An 8,578-nucleotide genomic window follows, 5' to 3' on the forward strand; every position below is an offset into this window, starting at 1 on the left:
ATTTAGAAAAGTTGGTATCAAGCATTACTGAAGACATTATATTGAGTGGAAAACAATGTTGAGACGTGTTGTCGTGTATAGTTAATAACGGTTAACATATTTTATATTTCTAGACATTAGTTATGCATTGAGTAGAGACAACCTAGACATCTGAATCGGAAATTATAGATCTTTGAAGATAACAATAGGACGAGAAAAATTAGATCAGAAAAAAAACACTTGTATCTGGCACGGACTCCCCGAAAACAGTTCATCCACTGCCTTTTATTACTCACATCAAAATACCGATATTGTTTTAATGAAACAAATAAAGATAAAAAAAAAATTAATAAAAAACCATGACTCCGGACGCGCCGACAGGGCAAGCGTCTTCCTCTTCATATATGCATGCACCATTAGCCTACGAAATCGTCTGAAATTAAAATGTAAATGTATGCCCCTGATGCATAGCGCTGAACCCTCGTGTGAGTTTGGCTATTCCTTTTCGTCTTTATCAGTTCTTCGTCGTCTGTATTAGATTTTCAATTTAGAAAAAGTTGGTATCATTACTGAAGACATTATTTGTCAAAATGTGCATCTAGTGCAGCAAAATTGCTATCATTTAATTTTTTTTGTATTAGAATATTACTTCTAAAATTAGTCTAAACAATCAAATGAGCTGCGTCGGAAAGAAATCGATCTTATGCAAGTGCACGTATACAAAAGTCATGTAAAATTGAGAATGGAAATGGGGAATATGTCAAAGAGACAACAACCCGACCAAAGAGCAGATAACAGCCGAAGGCCACCAATGGGTCTTCAACGCAGCGAGGAAATCCCGCACCCGGAGGTGGTCCTCAGCTGGCCCCTAAATAAAATTATGTACTGGTTCAATGAAAATGGACGTCACACTAAACTTCAAAACATATAAAGGACATGTACATGTTTAAGACTTTGACTGATTTTGGGACATTCACATACGAAATAGAAGATAAATTTTGGTCTGTTTTGAAGATCAGGTTTTCTTATAACAGTTCAATTTTCAAACAGTAACAGCTTTCTATAGAGATTTTTTCAACCCGAAATAGGTTAACAGATGTATTGATATGCATTTGCATAAGGCCGATTTCTATTCGACGCAGCTCATATATTTGTATCCATTTATTTATATATACATACATGACATAACGTAATGTTGTTTTTTGCATGAATATAATACATTTCAATTTAATGCTGAACTTTATAATGGTTATCTGTTTATGTAATATATGAATAAAATATCAGCATGATGTAGGCTTACTTTGATTTGCATTTTCTTTGAGCTAATATAAAATTTATCATTTTATTCTAAACTCGAAATAAAAATATCATGCTGCCATATGACACCTACATAATACCTAAACCAGATGAGGAATCATACGTCTTTCCGGAATTGTTATTTTTGAATTTAAGTAGTTTATTTTTTCCTTTTAGTGCATATTTAACACTAAGTAGAACCTACATTTTCTAAAACACAAGACCAGATATTCTAAGGGCAGTTAAGAGTGTATCGAAGTCACTATACCACAATGAAAAATACAATGTCAAACGTGCTTAGAATAACATAAGATTGCGACACAGGTATCAAGCAGACTTGGTTGTGTCATTTGTATCTCTAACTTCTAGAATAGTGTGTATATGAGATATAAATTCACACCCTATTACTGGCTATGACTAATGTTCTTTTTCTATCGAGTAAAAGCAGAATATTTTTTGCCGTTCTGATTGACATTGAAATACAATGGATTTTGCAAGAGTGTACAAGAGATTTTGATCGGCGTTGTATATTACATCTGCAGTACTGATAGACGTTAATAAGGGTTAAAATGTCTTTACACTTCAGCTGATCATAATTTGGAAATAGTATACTATTTGCATAGTAAAAGCTGAATTTTAGAGCATTAGAAAAGAGAGGCGAAAGATACCAGAGGGATATTCAAACTCATAAGTCGAAAATAAACTGACAACGCCATGGCTAAAAAAGAAAAAAGACAAACAGACAAACAATAGTACACAAAACACAGTATAGAAAACTAAAGACTGGGCAACACGAACCCCACCAAAAACTTGGGGTAATCTCAGGTGCACCGGAAGGGTAAGCTGATCCTCCTCCACATGTGGCACCCGTCGTGATCATCGTTTTTTTTTGTATATCCTGGTTAGCTTACAGTATGGTGATGTCGGGCGGATGAGCGGAAATGGAAAAAGTGGATACATAATTTGTTTTATCAACTTCTCTTACTGTTTTCAATCCAGATCCCGGAAACGTAAAGAGCAAATCTGTAATATGCAAAGGGAATTAACTGTTACCGCTCTAAATTGACATATCGTGAATTCATTTCATGTACGCTCATTTAATTATTTCCATAAAAGTGCTTCCTTTTTGAGTTGCAACCAACATTTTACAATACATTTTAATGTATTTTACTTACAATAGTTGTTTATGGAAAAAATAAATAGTTTATTTTCCAGTTTTGATAATAACTTAATTTGCTCAAACACAACACGAGCAAGCCTAAAAGGGTAATAAATTTTCCGATTTTGAACAATTAAATACTTATCGATTCGGTCCGAACAAAGGTTAAACTTTCTGCTGTTGGATGGTTCATGAATCTTTAGGCTTCGTTCAGTAACAATAAAAAAAAATATCTCTTTCTTACGTACCAATACGTAGACTAATGAGTAATGACACACCTCTTTTCAATGTTACTTAAATGATCTTCTCAACATTGTGCACCAACAATATCCTAATATGCAACTTATTAACCGTTTATGTGCTCTCCCTATACATTTTGCCTTCTTAAACTGACCTGGTGTACGACCTAGCGAAAATCATACAAACACCAGGAACCTGAACAGGTTAATTATCTCCCGTTCCTTTCCCCTATCGGTAGGTGGCATCTCTATTCTATGTTGATATTTCTCTGTTCCGAATTGACGTTTCTCAGTTTCTGCTTGACATTTCTCACTTCTGTCTTGACATTTTTCAACATTTCTCACTTCCGACTTGACATTTTTCAATTCCAACTTGACATTGATGATTCTCAATTCAAAGTTGACATTCCTCAGTTCCAAGTTGCATCTTTGAAATAATACTTTATTTATTTGGCAAGTACTTAATACATTAAAAGTTTCTAAATTTTCGTGGGCATAATTCAAGAATGTATAAGAATGAAAAATGTGAAAGACGTCAATTTGAAATAATTTAATTTTGGATGTAACGTGTCTTCTGATTGGCTGACGTTGTTTTGTTTATCAGCTCATTAGACTGGTACCCGGCCGTTATTGAAAATCTTGACAATACTTGTATATTCCGAAGGCATACTGAATATTTTACGGAGGGAACCAACCTATCAGCTCATAGACATAATTTTGTCATGTGACCGAGACGTCATCAACGTTTTTTCATGGTTTACTCCGGTTTAAAATGGAATTTAGAATTAAATTATAAGAAATGACTGTAATATTTTTTCTGTCTATTCGAAATAACCTAAAAAATGTGGTGCACACTTTAAAATAACGCGCTACGCGGGTTATTCAGTGTGCACCACATTTTTGATGTTATTTCTTCATAGACAGAAAAAATATTACAGTCATTCCTTAAATAAACCTTGGTGTAAGTCTACCCTAGCAATATTTTAAAAATTACTGAGTGGAAATCAAATTCATAACGTACAGCCAGGTAAAGTTAATAACGATAAAAAAAAATTATATTTCTAGACATTAGTAACTTTTTGGCTTTATAAACTCTTCATCGTAGGTATCAGATTTTGTTTTGCATTGAGCATCACTGAAGAGACATTTTTGTACCAGTTAAACCATTCACTGTTATTTCTACCACTGGGTCAACACCTATGCTGCCCGGGTGCATCACAAACCAAGTATCTCAGTACTTTGGTGCTGACTTGAAAGTTCGTATATTTTTCAATGATAGTTTCATTTGATAAAACTGATAAGTATGTACTGTTTTGTTTTTGGAATTATTTTTTTGCAAAATGGTTCATTTCAAATAAGTGGTGACCTTTATATAAAATATTAAGAACTTTGATGCATACGCATTTATTGTAATACATAAATGAAAATAACAGCTTGAACTGTTGAAGTGGGCTTACATTGATGTGAATTTTCCTCGAACAAATAAAGCATTTATTAAAAAAAAATCAGAACTCGAAATAATCATATACCATGCTGTTATACGACACCTACACCAGGTTATCAAATATAAGACATATCACAATTGATAAATGATGATAAATTTTGCCACCGAGTCCTATAATGAATTAAAGTAGATTGTCTTTGGAGGTGTATGTGTGAAACTTAGTGAAGACCTAAAAATTGTCTAGACAAGATAATCTAAGGTCAGGAGAGTATCACAGTAACTATAGTCAACAAAACCACAACGAAAAATAAAATGCCAAACATGCATAAAATAATATATGATTGCGACACAGATATCAAGAAGAAATGTATATCCAATTTCAAAATAAGTGGAATATATAATAGATCTAATATATGAAACCACATCCTCTAACCGGCTATCACCACTGCAGATTCTGTGTTCACGACTGCCATTCAAAACATTTTTTTTTGCTATCTTGTAAAGCAGTCTTGTCTTAACGTTTCCGGTTGCCATTGAATTGTTTTACATTTGTCATTTCGGGGCCATTTTTAGCTGACTATGCGGTATGGGTTTTGCTCATTGTTGAAGGCCGTACGGTGACCTATAGTTGTTAACTTCTATGTCATTTGGTCTCTGGTAGAGAGTTGTCTCATTGGAAATCATACCACATCTTCTTGTTCTTATATTTACAGTGCTGTAATGTCGGGCGGAAGTGAGGGCGGTTGGTCGGGCGGGTAAAAGTGGTTACCTTAAGGTAATCAAGTTCTACTCAGATCCCTGCAACTTTACAAAACGATTCCACACACTTTGAAGCTGTGCACCCGCTATGATGGAGTTGTTTGGGTATTCCCCTTTAAGTTTTCAGACTCGGACACGTAGTCATTTTGCAGGAAATTTTTCAAAAGATGGTTACAATTTTGTTTTTAACGAAGATCATTGGAACTTCACAGAAAGTTTGCAAACCTAGAGGCTGAACATCTTCAATCATGAAGTTGTTTAAAGGTTGATTCCAATTTTTTTATTTTATATTTACACATATACAAACTCATATGTTCAGTATAAATCATTTTCTATTGTTTCAGAAACATTCTGCGCAACCCGGCTCTTTTAATCTTTGATCCATTTTCACTTCTCTGGTATTAATCCAAAAATGCACTGTTTTTGTCATTTTCCTTTAGTTAAATATGTTAGACTTGTCTGTCCTTTTTTAATCGTAAGGGATTGAAGAATAAGGTTTATAGAAATCAAATATTTGTGATTACTGTTATAGATAGATAAGTGTTTGAACTTAATGAACTATCAGTACATTTATAGAACTTTTGAGAATCCACATTTGATACGTACGTTGTGTAGCAGTTCTTGAAAGAATATCAGAACATTTAAAATATAAGGAATCTCTTAAAATAGAGTGGTGATACAAAGGGAGTTTAAGAATCCAGGGAATGGAATGAATTGCTTATTATTGTGTCATTTGAAACTATAAAGGATAGCAACAGCAGACGAATAAATAAACAATATTTACAAAACGGTGTCTATTATCTCGTGTATTGTTATTTACAATCTCCTCGGGAAATTACGCACACTTTCTATAGCTAAAAAAAAAACTGCAAAGTTTCATATGTAGCCTATATAAACATGTGTTTTCAAACAACTATTTTTAAAGGAGTAATGCCCCCTGGAAATATAAACCATATGGAAAATTGCATTGTAAGCGCTCTAAAGCCTCCATTTCTTGTGGGATTGTTATTAAATTTATGACAAAGGTAAATAAATATCAGCAATGTCCGAGTAAGTTCGAAAATTAGCGCTGATTAATTATTTTTACTGGAGTTACGTCTCTTTGAAAGTAATTCATATTGTATATTGCATTAATTGCAAGCACTCTCACACCTACATTTCTTTTCGATTTTTGTATGAAATTTAAATTAAATGCTGATACCAGCAAGGTCTTTGAAAAGTGCATACCAAATTATTTTACAGGAGTTATTCTCCGTCGGAAATAATAAAAAGCTGTGCCATGGGCGCATGATACGCCCGTCGCTTTATCAACGATTAAAGTTCCATAGCTCCTTAATGTCATCAGAAATTTATATAAAAAAAACTAAAGGGAGCTTTTTTAATAGATATTAACCAGTCACCAAAGTTTCATGAAAACTGCTCAAAATATTTTTGAGTAATTGTCCGAAAACTGGAGAATCCCCCATTTTATGAATAAAATCCATTGACTCAGAAACGTAAAATCTAAAATTTATAAAAATCGAAAGGGAGCTTACGTCAATAGATATAAACAATTCACCAAAGTTTCATGAAAATTTGTTAAAGCGTTTTTGAGTTATTGTCCGACATGTTGACAACGGATGGACGGAAGGACGGACGAACAACGGTATGCCATAATACGTTCCGTAAACGGGCGTATATTAATGATATGCAAAAAACATTGTTAGCGATCTCATGCTTCATTTCTGTTAGATATATATAAAAAAGTTTAAAATATTTCAGACAATTCTTTTTAGTGATTGCCCTTGGACAGATAAAATATGAGAAACGCGGAAGTCACTGGAAAGGTGCTCTTTTATTATTCTATGAATTTAGTACCCAACATTGCAACAGTGTTCGACCATTTATCTGATAAATATATTATATCTTTGTTTTATATAAAACAAGGAGATGTGGAATGATAGGCAATTAGACAACTATCCAACAGAGACCAAATTACCTATATATTACCAACTATAGGTCACCGTTATAACTTTATTCACTAATAAATACTACATTTGAATAAACAGTATTTTAAGATAACTTAATCATAGAGTTCTCGAAATCCTTTCCCCTGGTGATCCTTGAAGGAAATCTGCTGGTCCATGCTATTATTTATTTTGCAAAAATTGTGTCGGTCCTTTGCAAAATGTGGTGGTCAAAAACTTCGGACCGCCACTGTTCGCGAATTCTGTTTATATACATTCAAGTTAATACTACTTTCTGGAGATGGCAGAGGAAGATAGACTTCAACTACTCGATTGAGAGTATTTAAAAAGTTAAATCTTTAATCATTAACTTCTTACTGTGTCTTATCTCAAAAATATATCTGGAAATTAAACTACAGAAAAAAGAATACGTAACAATATCCCATAACTTTAAGACTGGATAGAAAAGGGTGATTGGGTGAAATACATGCAACTTTATTCTGTTTTAATCTTAAGGAGCAAATTGACAAATGCAAGCTAGTCTGAATAAATAAACCAGCTATTTATATTTTTTTCTGACTAGAAACTAAATTTGTGTAATCACATTTTAGATAATGTTCTTAGTCAAGCATAACAAGACCTAATATGAGAAGAAAGGTTCAACTATTCAGATAATTTAGAAATGTCAACATCTATGTGTACTGAAAAAATTGAGAAATGCAGCGAATGAAAAATATGATGACTGTACACTGAACGAAAATCTTACAGTGTATATGTAAGTATCGGATAAGAGGAAGATCATCCGGCAGACGGATGCAAGGTTTATATACTCATGAACGGGGTATAAAACGGTTTAGACGGGAAATTAACGGGTAATGAAAACGTGCCTGACTAGTATGAAAAAGAATCCCTGATAGCTAATAACAAGTATAATACAGTATAAACATGTTTACGGAACCAAGGATTTGTATAGTAAGTTCTTACTATACAAATTCTTGACGGAATATAAAAATGATTCAGGTACAATTTTCAACTATATTCTACAAGGCTTTAATTCAGTGAATATAATGGACGAAAATAAAAAGCTAACACATTAACTGTCTAGGTTATCTAGAAAAAGGAACGGTTGAATACTAGGTAAACTCATTGAATGGAATACTGATCATATTGAATAACGCTAAAAAAAGGTGAAAACCGATGTAAAACTTTTTTTAACAATAGAAAAATCTATCTGTAGCCGAACAGCAGGTCCGTAAAAAGGTAATACCATTAGGCATGAACAGCAGGTCCGTGAAAACGTAATATCATTAGGCCTGAACAGCAGGTCCGTGAAAACGTAATATCATAAGGCCGGAACAGCAGGTCCGTGAAAATGTAATACCAATAGGCCTTGCCTGTCCGTTACATTAAGTGGTTGGAATATAGAAATTTACGCATTTTTTTTACGTCATTTAAGTACGCTGGTGTATAAATTTCCACAAGTCTTGAAATAAGGAGGTGTAATATTATTGCCAATGAGACAACTTTCTACCAGAGTTCAATGTCCTAGATGTAATTAACTATTATATATACCATACGGCCGTCAATAAAGAGCAAACCCCATACCGTATATGCATTTATAAAAGGCCCTGACATGACAAAATGTGACACAAATCAAAAGAAAAAACCAGCGGCATGGAACAGGCACATACAATTTTGTCGGGGTTTAACATATTTGTGCGCGTTCAACCCTCTCCCTACCCGGGATAGTGGTGTA

Source organism: Mytilus californianus, unplaced genomic scaffold (genome assembly GCF_021869535.1).
Source record: "Mytilus californianus isolate M0D057914Y unplaced genomic scaffold, xbMytCali1.0.p SCAF_2, whole genome shotgun sequence".
NCBI classification, from domain to species: Eukaryota; Metazoa; Mollusca; class Bivalvia; order Mytilida; family Mytilidae; genus Mytilus; species Mytilus californianus.